The 15,639-nt window shown below is 47.8% G+C and overlaps 1 pseudogene across 1 annotated transcript; it reads left to right on the top strand.

Moving 5' to 3' along the window:
• The first annotated feature begins 2,233 nt into the window (after positions 1-2,233).
• On the top strand, positions 2,234-7,778 carry LOC123441863 (annotated as a pseudogene). Its single transcript, XR_006630453.1, has 6 exons — positions 2,234-2,392; positions 5,060-5,239; positions 5,344-5,419; positions 5,458-5,469; positions 6,092-7,374; positions 7,498-7,778. The product of XR_006630453.1 is annotated as a neuroguidin-like (transcript).
• Positions 7,779-15,639: the final 7,861 nt, after the last annotated feature.

Genomic DNA, 15,639 nt, shown 5'->3' with positions numbered 1-15,639 from the left:
GAGGTAAAGATTGATATATAGGATGGATGGTTTGGCCACCAGAAATGTTTCGGGCACCACCGGCAATGTGCCGGGACCATCGGAAGGGTTCCGGGGGCCCACCGGGAGGGGCCATCGGCCCCGGGAGGCTACATGGGCAAAGTGTGAGAGGGAACCAGCCCCTAGGTGGGCCGGTGCGCCTCCCCAACCAGGCCAAGGCGCACAAGAGAGGGAAGGAGGAGGAACCCTAGGCGCTGGTGGGCCTAAGGTCCACCTAGGGGTGCGCCGCCCCCTCTCCTCCCCTGGCCGCTGCCCAAGCCCTCCCATCTAGGGCTGCTGCACCTTTTGGGGGTGGGAACCCTAAAGGGTGCGTCCCCTCCCCTTCCCCCTCTATATAGTGGAGGTTTTGGCCTTTGGAGACACACAATTCTCTCTCTCTCTCGGCGCAACCCTGCTTCTCCTCTCCCTCCTCTTCCACGGTGCTTGGCGAAGCACTGCCGGGAGACCTCGTAGCTCCACCGCCAGCACGCCGTCGTGCTGCCAGAGCTCTTCCGCAACCTCTCCCTCCTCCTTGATGGTTCAAGGTGCGGGAGACGTCACCGGGCTGTACGTGTGTTGAACGCGGAGGTGTCGTGCTTCGGCACTAGATCGGAATCACACTGCGATATGAATCGCAGCGAGTACGACTCCATCAATCGTGTTCTAGCAACGCTTCCGCTTAGCGATCTTCAAAGGTACGAAGATGCTCTCACCCCTCTCTCGCTGCTGGTTTCTGCATAGGAAGATCCATGTATGGCGTAGGAAAATTTTGAATTTTTGCTACGTTACCCTACAACCTTTGCCTCTATGAGTTGCGATGCCCACCTGCAGTAGTGCTGATGTGCAAGGGAGTTGTCTGCTACGTTTGGCGTTGCGAGCGAGATGGCCCGCCGACGCTCACTTGCTGCGTCAGAGCTGGAATGGAGCATCGCCGGTGCCGTTGCCGCTGTAATGGACCACCGACGGGGACGCCGTGCTGCGGGAGGGCTGCGATGGAGCACCGCGGGAGTCTTTGATGCTGCAATGGAGCACCGTCGGGATCGTCGATGCTGCAATGGAGCACCGTCGGGATCGTCGATGCTGCAATGGAGCACCATGGGGAAGCACGTGTGTGCTACGGTAGAGTTGCAATCCGAGCGAATGGTTTTTTTCCTTGAGGCCTCGTTTGGCACGGAGGGATTCACGAGGTTTCGACACGAAAATCTCCGGGAGGGCCAGAAACCCCAACAGAACCTCGGGCGCTCATTTGGTAAGAGGGGTTTGCTTAGCCAAATCCCCTCCGTTCTCCTTCAATCCCTTCATATCCATGTATTTGAGGATCCTTCTCGAGGGACTGGTGGAAGCAAAGCCCCGAGGATTGGGTGGAAGGAAGAGATTCACCAAATCCTCTCAAATCCCCTCCTCCCCAATCCACTTCTACCAAACAAAGCTTCAAGAATTTTCCTCTCGAAATCATCTGAATCCCCCATGCCAAACGAGGCCTGAGGGAGGCTGATGGCCGCTCCGTCAGATGTTGTGCAGTTGCAGTGGGGATGGGAGCGATGGAAACAGGAGATTATGCAGTTCGAATCTATCGGAAGCAGCCAAATGAGACGGGCTGACGCCTAGTGGATCCAAAATATTATTATTGTGTTTATAGGAATATAAAGACGAGAATAGGGCAGTAGCCCAATGGTTGGGTTCGCAGTGGCGCACCCGGCAACCAAAGTTCGACTCCGGACTCCTGCAATTCTCGCTAAGCATCCCAAAGGCCTAATATAAATATTACTTTGAGTAGTCCAAATTTTTTGTCCGTCGAGAAAAAGCATGTCGCGGCGTCCTTTCTTTTTTGGAACCCACCGCAATTACCTCGTCGCGTTGCGATGTCCTCCCCCGATTCCTTATCTCCTCGCCGCAGCCCCCCTCCGCTTCTCAAAACTCCGCCGTCCCCGTCCCCGTCCCGTGCTTCCCTTGGAAAAGATCGTCGCGTTGCGATGTCCTCCCCCGATTCCTTATCTCCTCGCCGCAGCCCCCGTCCGCTTCTCAAAACTCCGCCGTCCCCGTCCCCGTCCCGTGCTTCCCTTGGAAAAGATTGATTTTTTGTCGACGGAGGAGTAATTCCGGCTTGATCCGATGGTGGCGATGCCGGATCCTGACGGAGGAGTAATTCCGGCTTGATCCGGTGGTGGCGATGCCGGATCCGCCGACGCGAGCCACCAAAGGCCGTTGACTCCCTCTCCGGCTGCGCTTCCCTAGCGGCTCGGCGTCCCGGCGACCATCTCCGAGGCGGCTTCTTTCTGTAGCAGCCAAGGAGAAGGCCGGCCCGGACAAATTCTCGGACGCCGCTCCACTAATCAAGGCCACCTTTCCTCACCGCCGTCGTCCGCTAATCAAGGTCACCCCCATCTTTTACTCCTTACCCTTTTCCTTGGCTGCACCATCATACTCTACGGAAAAATATTCATGAACAAAATGAAAAGAAAACCCAGTTGGCCCTAGATATAAAAATCAGTTCATTCTGTAATGTAATAGGCAGAACGGTAAGCAGTGAGGTGGAAGTGCTCATCCTTATGTTGCTAGAAAGAATAATGTGGTGGCCTTCTTTTTAAGCTTGTCTTAATACCTATTACATTATTCGGCGCGTAATCATCTTGAACCCCCATGAAGCCCACACATCAATAATATGCGAGGGGGGAAGCAACAAGCAACAACGAGGTTAACAACTAACTTGAGGTTAACAAAAAGCTAGTGGCAGTTTCATTGGCACAAGAAAACCTAGCAGGCAGCTCCACACTCCATCACTACGGTTTCCAAAAAACTAAAATATCTTGAAACCATCACGTATAGTAAGTTGAGGTTGTTGTGTTGTAAGTTACCACCCTTAGTTTCTTATAACCATCACGTATAGTAACTGTTTTAACCTCACCATCATGTGCCATCATCTCAACAAGGCAATGATCCCTATCAGCAAGCAACTCATGTTGAAAATCCTGAAATATCTCATGCATGAAAACCTCAGCGCCATGCTTTTCAATCGCCCACGATGTCTTCAACACATGCATCGTATGTAGGCTCATATGGTCCTCTTGCAACTCCTTATGACGCTGATCTTCCAAAGCCATGTCAAATCTAAGGCAAAACTCAACCAAAGCATGTTTGTAACCAATAATTCGGGAGAAAAAAGAATTGGCACTCTCTGACCTTGAAGTGGTCCTCATAAGCCCTGACAAAGCTATTTCTTTGGAGTGAGCTGGTATCCATGATTCTCGAATGCTGAACCTTTTACTGAACCAATCATCATCTTCCAACCCATACTCTGACATAATTTCTTTCCATCATTCCTCAAATTCAGTAGGAGTTTCAGAAGACCACACACACCGACCTAATCGTTCATGGAAATCCTCATCGGTCTTTAAATCAGGGCCAACCTTCTGCGGAATCTTATTCATAATATGCCACATGCATAGCCTATGTGCGGCGGCTGGGAAAACTTCCCTTATTGCATTGTCCATGCTACTGCATCCATCAGTTATTATAAACCTATGTGCAGCCCCACCCATAGCTTTCAAGAATGTGCGAAACAACCACTTATAGGAATCGGCCTTCTCATCGTGTAACATTGCAGCACCAGAACAAACACTTGCCTTATGGTGATTGATTCCAGTAAAGGGGGTGAATATCACGTTATATTGATTGGTGCTGTACGTCGAGTCAAAGGACACAAGCTCTCCAAATAGAGCATAATTTTTCCTACATGTGGCATCCGCCCAGAACACATGTACCAGCCTACCCTTATCATCAAGAACACAATCAAAATAAAATCCTGAATTTGCAAGATGTTTTCTAGCAAGCTGGTCTACGAACATTTGAGCATCTGATGACTTGATGAGGCACCTAAGGTTTCGGTGGTAATTCTGCAAGTCCCTCTTCGTACAGCCAATATTCTCAAACCCTCCCAAGCCTACACGAAGGAACCTGTATGCTAGGGATGTGCCAATGCTAGCTCTATGGAAGTTCCATAATGTAGTTTTTGCTTGTTTGCTAACTTTCCTGTTCGATCTAATTACTAGATGATACAAGTGTGTGTGTGTGCTCCTGTTCGAAAAGAGTCACAATGTACCTGTTCTCAACCGCGCTTGACCGCAAGTTTAGCCTCATACCCACATCTAGTGATTTTTCTCTCATATTTCCTCTTACTGCCAGTGCCAAGTAACAAGTTTTCCTTACCTTTCCGCTCTTCACGGAAACCTTCACGATCACAGTAGAAATGCTTGTGAGTAATGACACCATTGTTAGTCTTGCGTTGTCCCACACGTACTGAGAAACCAACATGATGTGCATAAGCTTCATAGAAATCCTTGGCTGCCTTCAAATCCGCAAATTATGGTGTACAGTATTGTCAAATTAGCATGATAGGATCTCCCTGTTGCTGTGTTAATGTAAAACTTGCTTACCAAATGAATTAGACTGTACCAACTTCTTGAAGATCAAAACCTGGAAAGTCGACTTAGGGGCAATCAGCAAGATACTACTACCTCGTTCCCTCCCCTACTCTATTTGCTTGGCTTTGCAATCCTAACCCAACTAGAAGTGCTAATCTTGGAGGAGACAACCAGAATCCACGCCCTTGTCATCTCTATTTGTTTTGCAAACCTATTCCAACTCAAAGAGATGAAACTGCTAGATGAGCTACAAAAAGAAGAACATGGCAAAGCATAGAAGATGAACAATGTAATAGAAATCTTCATACCTTCAGACCTAGGGAAAGGCATAGGAAAAGGCACAGATGGCTCATCTTCCATCCAGGATGTTGTACCGAGGTACAGGAAGATTACAAGGTTCTTTTTGCATTTCGTCCACCTTTTCATCTCACATCGCACAATCCTCATCCAACGGCACATGATCAAGTTTCCGTGTTTCCACTGAATATGTGGTTTCCATCATATATGTTCTCGCAAATCAATCAAGTCAACTTAGACATGTATTCCATCCACTCATAATGTTTAGCTTTCAGGTGGGTGGCAAAAACTGACAATTCTGTTCATTTTTCTCTGTGGTGTAGGTTAGGAAGAAGCAGCTGCTGACAGGCGATGGCATTGGGTACCTGGAGGCAAAGCACCACCTGCTGCTGAGCTACTGCCAGGACCTCGTCTACTACCTGCTACGCAAGGCCAAGGGGCTGTCCGTTGACGGCCACCCCGTTGTGCGCAGCCTTGTCAAGATCAGGCTGTTTCTTGAGAAGGTGTGCGTGTGTGCCCTTAAGTGTTGATTCTTAAGCTGGCAGTCTCCATTTACGCGTCTGTCTATCTGATAGTAGATGGTGTTATGTTGAATTATGTGTGCTAGATTCGCCCGATAGACAAGAAGATGGAGTACCAGATCCAGAAGCTCACCTGCAGATGGTGCAGCTGCCCAGGATAAGGTGCCAGACACTGTTTGCCACTCTGTGTTCACACAGAGCCACACACACCAGTGAGTTACCATCAAAAGTTGTGCATTGAATTTACCAGCTTCTTTAGCCCAAACATCAATCAATAAATTTTGTATGTAGTTTTACGACATTAAATCTACCCATCCTTACTTGAGCTGTTTTCTGTAATATAGTTGTCAGTTGGATGAGAAATCAATATTTCTGGTGCAATGTCTTGTAGAATCAAATTAAGTTGGTACTTTACAACTCGGTTTATATGCCCCGTTTTAAGTGAACTGTACCATAGCTTATATTGTTGCTTTTGTGGATACTGCTGGCTTTTGCTTAAATGCTGCCTTATTCTTACACAAGGTTTGGGGTATATATACTTCTAACTGCAATATTCCAATTAATAACATGAATATAGGTCGCTCTGTTTTACTCCCTCCATTCCTAAATATAAGTCTTTATGGAGATTTCACTATTGGACAACAAACGGATGTATATAGACATATTTTAGAGTATAGATTCATTCATTTTCCTTCGTATATAGTCCCCTATTGAAATGTTTAAAAAGACATATATTTAGGAACAAAGGGAGTACGTCACTAATGATCATTTCATGGCCAGAGTTCAATTTGTGCAGATTTGTTGTGTCTGATGTGTTTAGTTGTTTGACTTCAGGGCAAAGATGGTATCTACGTTCCTCCGAAAATTGGGCCAGCTACCATGGATGATCATCATAGCAAAGAAGCTGTAAGGAAAGAGAAAAGATTATTACGTATGGCAACAGAGAATCCTTACTTCAAGGGGACGACTGCTGCTGCTGATGGACCAGAGGAGGATTCTACATTCTGTCAGGATGAACGTTGTACATGTTGTTGTTTGACCTCGCCGAGGTCGCCCTCTTGCAGTTGCCTAGCCCGGAGAAGGTCGTCTTTGTCTCCATAGTCGCCGTCATCATGTCCTTCACCTAATCCTTCATCGTGCTCTTCCCGAGTGCCTTAACCTGCGCGTGAGGAGAGACCGGCGGTGGCGTGTGTCGGCCAGCGGCGGAGCGAAGGAGCCGCAGGCGGTGACCTGTGTGTAAGGAGAGATCAATGGGCGGCAGGTGCGGGGTTGACGCGGATGTGGATAAAGAAGCAAGGGAGCGGTGACGATGGAGGAGGAGGTAGGAGCGTGTGGCATAGGAGTGTCTAGCAGGCGTCGGTCGCGGGTTTAGAATTTCGTCCGGCCCCTCAAATTGGTAATGTACCTTTGTCTTGATTTATTAGTCCTCTTTATATTATCATATTTTTACTATGATTCTAGCCAATAAAATATAAATTATTTTGTCAGAAAAAATAATAATATTGTCAGTGTTGAACGATATAATTTTCCGTGAGGAAGAGGATGTCATAATTTAAAAAATGAGGCATTATTGCCTCAGGTTCTACTGTCAGTAGTAGTTAAAGCACTGTGCATGAACGCACGCTAATAATGTCGGCCTTAGGCTGGCCATAGTGAGAGTAACTCAGGTAGTATCATGTTCTTGGAACTAGCAAACATGCTGATGTGGCAGACAATTAAAGAAGAGAGGAGGTTATAGTAACATAGGCAGATACCATAACGTTCATGGAGTGCAGGGTGGATGCGACGGTGGTGGTGGCGGCGAGGAGGCAGAGGCATTCGTCGTTGACGGGGCAGGCGGTGAGCTGGCCGCGGCGACTTGAATATCGCACCGCGAACCTCGCGCCGGCTGGCTGGGTGCTCCCCGCGCCGGCACCTGCTCTGGGAAGAGCGGGAGTGATGGTGGGGAAGTGGCCGCCGCGTCCCCGGGTGCCCGCCGCCCTCCCCGCGCACATGGTCGACATCAGCCCCCCAGCGCTGAAGGAGTAGGAGGGGATGTGGAGGTCCTCAAAATCCATCGACTTGGCTTGCGTTGGGCACAAAGTCAAAGAATAAGGGTGGTGGCAAGAAAAAGAAAGGTTTGCTTGGTTGCTGCTCTGTTTGCCTGTTCTTGATACATGAGTTCTTTTCCTGATAGCTAGACTGGTTTACATCTGTCTCAAGTTCCTTGAACTCACAGAGCTTCTTTTATCTTTTAATAGGCAAGAAAGGAGATGCAGCAGAGCCCGTATGGAGGTTTCTCAGGACGCACCAAGCCAGGAATAATTCGTTTTTTTCTTCTTCTTTGAATTGCTTTTGTTACGTTTGTACCTGCTCCTTTGCTGCATCTGATTGTGTTATATTACATTCAGCTGCGGGAATTTGAGTACCTTCTTTTGAGTGTCTAATGAAAATGATCGATCCTGCCACACATCACGTGGAACACAAGCCTGATAATTATGTATGGTGTGCTGAATGTTTACCTGTCAGTTCTGCTTATAAATCTGGCTTAAGTTCAACATTTTTGTGATGTTTATCTGTGGTTTACCGTTTTAGGCGTGGCTGATTGGTGTTCACCTATTACCATAGCAGTTGATGTGCATTTGACTGCCTAGACTTGCGTGAGTTGTGCTCTGGACATGAATCTTTTGGCTTCCAATTCTAATTGAGGATATTCTCTGGTGTTTCTCTATACAATCTTGCCATAGTTGACATTTTGTCATTTTGTTGAAGCCAATATTTTCCCACTTATTAGTTGATATTCTGTGAGATAATCCTGCTGTTGGTGCCTACTTCATGAACATCCTGGTTTCTTATTCAGCCATGACGATAGCAGTATACGACTCCATGACTTGTGTAATAAGTGAGAAAAGATCCAAGTGAGATACAAATACTTAAGAATTCGTGTAAAAAGTGAGAAAAGGGGATCCATCGTTCCTTGGCCATTGTTCGGTAGAAAGGGGATCCATCGTGCTAAACTTCATGAGAAGAAATAGAAAAGCCGCCAACTATTCAGAAATAGAAAAGCCACGAACTGTTCCTGGGGAATGAACCTATCTGTTGATGGTGTATGTTCTTGCCAAAGAAGGGGTATAAGTCGCTGGTGCTAGCGGAGATCAGGATTACTTTCCGGGTGCAAAGGTCCTTCAAAAGAAAAACGAATGGGTAAAATTTGATAGAACAACAACTATCTTTAGTAAATAGGCCTACTGAGATGAGGCTAGTTGTGACATTAAGGGAGAACGGAACATTGTACAATTAAAAGTTATGGGGAGGAAGAGTGGTGGAGCCGGTAGCATGGATGGGAAGGTGTTGACCATTGCCTACAACAATGCTTGAGAATTTAGGCTTTAAAGAAGAATTAGAGAGGGTGAGATTAGCAGGATTACCGATCACGTGGCTGGAGGCGCCACTGTCAAGGTACCATTCGGGTGCCAACGAGCCGTTGGTGTTGAAGCCTTGGTTGTTGTACGCCGCGTGTAACATGGAGAGTTGATCCCAGGAGGGTGGTAGGTAAGGCGTCAACGCGGTGTAGGGGGAAGACTGCATCGGGTAGGCATGCACATGGGAGCCGGGGCGAGGGCCAAGGACGCCGCCAGAGTTGGGGGAACCCAGCCGGGACGCGGCGGAGGTATGGCCATGCCATAGGGAGCGAAGAAGCCCATGAATGGATTGTAGGGCGCCTGAGGGGAGGACTGGCCGCGCCCGTTTGGGTCGCCACGCCCTCGGCCGCGTCCGCGCCCTCAGTCACCACCGTCGCCACATCGAGGGGAAGACCTGCAGCCGGGCGGTGGAGCAGCACGATCGCCAGGGCCCAGGCGGGGAGCAAGGCCGCCCGTGCCGGATCCGGAGGGCGTCGAGGGGATCCGCCTTCGTGAACGGCGAGGATGGTGGCACTTGCCTCAAAGGTGCGTTGAGCGAGATTCTCCTCGGCAAGCTTGAGGTGCGAGAGGACCGTCTCGCATGGTGGCAGAGGGACTGTGTCTCCCAAGACGACGCGTATGGTGTCGAGGCGTTGATCGATGTCGTGGAGGAACTAAGTGGTGAGGTCGACCTCGAAGACGGTGTGGTCGATGTCGGCGAGGCCGACGGTGACAAGCTTCATGCGACGCGTGTACTCATCGACTGAGAGATCGCCTTGCTTGAGGTTGCGATATTGACGGTTCAACATCATGTAGCGAGCCGCGTGGTTGGCGAGGAAGTAGTCACGAATCCGCGTCCACAGATCGTAGGTGGTGGCATACATGGCGAGAGCGACATGGGCGTCGAGTTTGAGATACTGCCTGTCGATGTTGGGGGAGGGGATGCTCGATGAGATAGGTGACGCTGTAGCGAACCAGGATCATGAGGAAGAAAGCCTTCCACTTGTGATAATTGTGCTCGGCTGGGTTGAGCAGGAACTTGATGTGGCCGGAGAGGTTGTCGTTGAAGATCGGGTGCCGAGCGGGCGGCGCCGGAGTCGGTGGGGGCATGGAGGTGGAGAAGAGCGGGGCAAACTACAAGGTGGGGGTAAGGGTTGTGCCGAAGACAAAGGGAGTCGTGGTGCCCGAGCCGGAGGAGGCCGAGGCGGTGGTCGGCGAGGTGGCGGGGAGAGTCGCCACGGAGGAGGACGAGGAGTGTTGCTCGGACATGGCGAGGCACCTGGGCTGCTGATACCAAGTTGGAGAGTTAATTGACAACTCGATTCAATCATACACCGGTAAAACACATGTTTACATAGGGAGTGGCTTCCATGAAGAATAGACACGCATGCCCAAGGGTGGTTAGGTCCTATATTCTAGGAGAATTACGTGCCAATGTGCACGGTTACAATATGCACAACTGATACATGTTAACAGTCCAGACCGATCAGTAAATTTTCCTTGTCATTGGGGTAGGATGCCATTCTTTATTTTCACCTCATCAGCAACCTTTTCACAAGAATCATTGTTAATCAATTTGTAGTATGCATGCATTTCTTCATGTACCTGTTGTGAGAATGATCCTAACAGTATAGGTGTAGGGTACGAATGGAGAGGGCGGAGTCGTAGCTACGACAAGCTTGTACACCCGATGTATGAGTTCATGCCCCTCTCGCGGAGGTAACAACCCTACGTCTCAGTGCTCTGGAGCTTTGTGTCGAGTGAAATATGCGTGTTATAGGGGATGCGAACCCTTGTGCCAGAGGGGAGGGGTGGCTTATATAGCCGACAACCAAGGGTTCGATCAATGGGGTTTAAAGGCGTACGTTACTGATAACGTATGTAATAAATGTTACTTATGATGACCAGCCGAATGGTCACCCGTCGGCCTCCCTGGAGTGGCTTCTGGTCTTCTACGCCCACTGGCTTCTGGTTCTTCCGAGTGGAAATTAATTGTCGAGTGAAGGGGGAAATTCTCCGAGTGATTTCTGTACCGAGTGATTCACACGCCATGGCTATCCAGTCGGAACCCTCCTTGTAATCTTCAAGTCTTTAATGAGGTGCCCTTAGGTAGGACATGTAAGTCAGGCCTATGACCCTACCCTAGGTACATATCCCCATCATTAGCCCCCGAATGGATCGGGGTTCGAGTGAGAAAGGGGTCGATGCAAATTCCGTCAAGGCACACAGACTCCGAATGTGCTTTTGGGCTCAGCAGGAGTGTGCGTCGATTGAAGTCTTTTGTCATTCGCTTTGATCCATTCTGTTACGAAATATATCCGAGTGAATTTGAGCATGAAAGTTGATCCGAGTGATCAACGGGATCTTTTGACATGACATATTGCTTCGTTAGGTCCGGATTTTGCGGGATTCAAAATTTTGGTAAGCGCGCTCCGTGCGGTGATGACACAACTGCCAGCGCAAATGGGAGAACGACGTGTCGATTATCCGCCGCCCTTATCGCCACGTATCGCGCCGCCCTTGTTATCGGGATAGACAGAGATCCGACGGGCCCATCGATGAGCGACTCACTCAGGCGGTTATAAATTGGACGGCGCTAGGGTTGGAGCAGTGTTTCTCCTTGATTCCTCCCTGATTTTCCTCCACCTCTGCCTTGCGAGCGTGGCTTAGATCTGCCTCAACCACCACAGAGATGACTAAGGGCAAGACGACCAAGCTCAAGCGTGCCAAGTGTGGCGGGAAGATGAAGAAATCAGGCGGCCGAACTGAGCTGCCGTCGGGATGGATCCAGTGATATTTCCTCCCGTCGACGGTCCGGAAGGAGGATGTTCTAGAGCTCGTTGAACACAGGATGATAGCAGATAAGTCGTGGCGGCTGCCTGAGGGGGAGATCGAGCCAGAGCCACGATAAGGAGAACGGGTCCTTGACCTCACTCACATTGAGCGAGGTTTCTTCTTACCCCCTCACCCTTTTTTCTGCGGTCTTATGAATTTCTTTGATGCACAACTCCATCATTTCCCTCCTAACTCCATTGCGTACCTTGCTGCATTTGTGACTCTGTGCGAGTGCTTTTTGGGTTGTCCCCCCCCATTGGGGGCTGTTCAAACACATCTTCAGCGTGCGCTCCCAATCGGTGAAGAAGGCAAGCCGTAGTGATAGCAGAACTAATGAGATTCAACTGTGCGGTGGTCTGGAGATTTAGAAGAGGAGTAAAAGTACATATCCTTAGATGACCCTTCCCGAGTCGGTCCGGAACTGGCAATCCACTTGGTTTTACTGTAATGATATGCCTGCTCCAAACATGTCGACTGGACTTCCTCCATTCTATTTAGAGCGACTAACTACTCCTAGATCATTGAACATATTGAGTGAGGAGAAGGTCTAGGTAGGGCTCTTGGCGAACGCGTTAAGTGTCTTGGTCCGTGGCGGAGTGACTGGGATGGATTTGCTTGAAACATTCCTGAGTCGGCGTATTCAGCCTCTTCAGGCGAGGGATCATGCCATGTGACATTATTCAGGTCCTGCGGATACCACTCGGTCTCATCCAGAGGAGTGCTACCTCTTGAGTTTGCGTTGGTTTTTCCCTTGAAGAGGAAAGGGTGATGCATCACAGTAGCAGTAAGTATTTCCCTCAGTTTGAGAACCAAGGTATCAATCCAGTAGGAGTATCAAGACAAGTCACCAATGTACCTGCGCAAAAACAAACAAACTTGCACCCAACGCTATAAAAGGGTTGTCAATCCCTTCACGATTAATTGCAAGGTGAGATATGAAGGTGGAAAGTGCAACAAAGTAAAAGTGTATAGCTGAAAATATGATGTGAAGTAGACTCGGGGGCCATAGTGTTCACTAGAGGCTTCTCTCATGATAGCAAGTATTACGGTGGGTGAACGAATTACTGTCGAGCAATTGATAGAACCGCGCAAAGTCATGATGATATCTAAGGCAATGATCATACATATAGGCATCACGTCCGAGACAAGTAGACCGATACTGTCTGCATATACTACTATTACTCCACACATCGACCGCTATCCAGCACACATCTATTGTATTGAGTTCGTAACAAACAGAGTAACGCCTTAAGAAAGATGACATGATGTAGAGGGATAAATTCATGCAATAGAGATAAACCCCAACTTTTTACCCTTGATGGCAACAACACGATGCGTGCGTCGCTACCCCTTCTATCACTGGGTGAGGACACCGCACGGTATGAACCCAAAACCAAGCACATCTCCCATTGCAAGAATTATAGATCAAGTTGGCCAAACGAAACCCACAACTCGAAGAGAATTACAAGGATACGAAATCATGCATATAAGAGATCAGAGGAGACTCAAATAATATTCATAGATAATCTGATCATAAATCCACAATTCGTCGGATCTCGACAAACACACCGCAAAAGAAGATTACATCGGATAGATCTCCATGAAGATCATGGAGAACTTTCTATTGAAGATCCAAGAGAGAGAAGAAGCCATCTAGCTACTAGCTATGGACCCGAAGGTCTGTAGTGAACTACTCACGCATCATTGGAGAGGCAATGGTGTTGATGAAGAAGCCCTTTGTGTCCGAATCCCCCCTCCGGCATGGCACCAGAACGTGCCCCAGATGGGATCTTGCGGAGACAGAAGCTTGCGGCGGTGGAAAAGTATTTTCGTGGCTCTCTCTGGTGGTTTCAGATTTTCAAAGAATTTATAGGCGGAAGAAGTAGGGCAAAGGATCCACAGGGGGCCCACAAGCCTGCTAGGCACGCTCCCCTAGGCCACGGCTAGGGGGCTTGTGACCTCCCCCGGGGTCCTTTGCCTTGGTTCTCAAGTCCCCTGCGTATCTTCTGTTATGGAAAAAAAATCATTCCGCAGGTTTTATTCCGTTTGGGCTTCGTTTAATATTCTCCTCTAAAAAAGGTCAAAAACACGGAAAAAAACAAAAACTCGCACTTGGCACTGAGTTAATCGGTTAGTCCCAAAAAGGTATAAAATAGCATATTCATGCATACAAAACATCCAAAGTTGACAAGATAATAGCATGGAACCATACAAAATTATAGATACATTGGAGACGTATCAAGCATCCCCAAGCTTAACTCCTGCTCGTCCTCGAGTAGGGAAGTGATAAAGACTGAATTTTTGATGTAGAATGCTACCTAACATATTTTTCCTTTGTAACTTCTTTCTTGTGACATGAATGTTCAGGTCCGTAAGATTCAAAACAATAGTTTACTATTGACATGAAAACAATAATACTTCAAGCAAACTAGCAAGGTAATCATGAACTTTTGAAATAACAAGGCCAAGGAAAGTTATCCCTACAAAATCATATAGTGTGGCTATGCTCCATCATCCCCACACAACGAATTTGAATCATGCACAACCCAGGTATTGGCCAAGTAATTGTTTTCACACTCTTACTTTCTCAAACCTTTTCAACTGTCACGCAATACATGAGCGTGAGCCATGGATATAGCACTATAGGTGGAATAGAGTGTGGTGGAGGTTGTGAGGCAAAAAGGAGGAGATGGTCACATCGACTCGGCGTATCAACGGGCTATGGAGATGCCCATCAATAGATATCAATGTGAATAAGTAGGGATTACCGTGCAACGGATGCACTTAGAGCTATAAGTGTGTGAAAGCTCAAAAGGAGAACTAGTGGGTGTGCACCCAACTTGCTTGCTCACGAAGACCTAGGGCAATTTTGAGGAAGCCCATCATTGGAATATACAAGCCAAGTTATATAATGAAAATTCCCACTAGTAAATGGAAGTGTCAAAAGAAGAGACTCTCAATCATGAAGAACATGGTGCTATTTTGAAGCACAAGTGTGGAAAAAGATAGTAGCATTGTCCCTTCTCTCTTTTTCTCTTTTTTTTGTTTGGGCTCTTTGGCTCTTTCCATTTTTTTGTGGGCATCTTTGGCCTATTTTTTTATTTCCTCACATGGGACAATGCTCTAATAATGATGATCATCACACTTTTCTTTACTCACAACTCAATACTTAGAGCAATGATGACTCTATAGGAAATGCCTCCGACAGTGTACCAGGATGTGCAACGATCTAGCTTAGCGTATGACGTTGAAACATCTCGCTAGCTATCTTACGATCATGCAATGGCAATATGAAAGTGACGGCACAAGTCATGAGACGGAACGGTGGGAGTTGCATGGCAATATATCTCGGAATGGCTATGAAAATGCCATAATAGGTAGGTATGGTGGCTGTTTTGAGGAAGGTATATGGTAGGTTTGTGTACCGGCGAAAGTTGCGCAGCACTAGAGAGGCTAGCAATGGTGGAAGGTGGAAGTGCATCTATACCATGGACTCACATTAGTCATGAAGAACTAATATACTTATTGCGAAAGTTTTATTAGTAATCGAAACAAGGTGCTAAACGCATACTACTAGGGGAAGGGTTGGTAGGTGTTAATCATCGCGCAATCCTGATACGTCCATTTTACATCATGCTTTTATGTTGATATTTATCGCTTTATGGGCTGTTATTACACTTCACGGTACAAAACTTATGCCTTTCCTCTCTTATTTTATAAGGTTTACATGAAGAGGGAGAATGCGGGCAACTGGAATTCTGGTCTGAAAAAGGAGCAAGTCTGAATAAGGAGGGTTTCGTTCCAGAAAAAATCAGGGGGAGGCTTTCGGGAGGAGTCGCCGCCGCCACGAGGCAGAACTTGAGCAGAACCAATCTAGAGCTCCGACAGGGTCGTCCTGCCGGGGAAACTTCCCTCCCGGAGGAGGAAATTTTTGCCATTGTCATCACCGACACTCCTCTCATCGGAGGGGACTCATCACCATCAACATCTTCATCAGCACCATCTCATCTCCAAACCCTAGTTCATCTCTTGTAACCAATCTCCGTGTCGCGACTCCGATTGGTACTTGTAAGGTTGCTAGTAGTGTTAATTACTCTTTGTAGTTGATGCTAGTTGGATTACTCGGTGGAAGATTATATGTTCAGATCTTTGATGCTATTCAATACC

This window comes from Hordeum vulgare, chromosome 3H (genome assembly GCF_904849725.1).
Source record: "Hordeum vulgare subsp. vulgare chromosome 3H, MorexV3_pseudomolecules_assembly, whole genome shotgun sequence".
NCBI classification, from domain to species: Eukaryota; Viridiplantae; Streptophyta; class Magnoliopsida; order Poales; family Poaceae; genus Hordeum; species Hordeum vulgare.
This window is presented reverse-complemented; position numbering and strand designations above follow the sequence as displayed.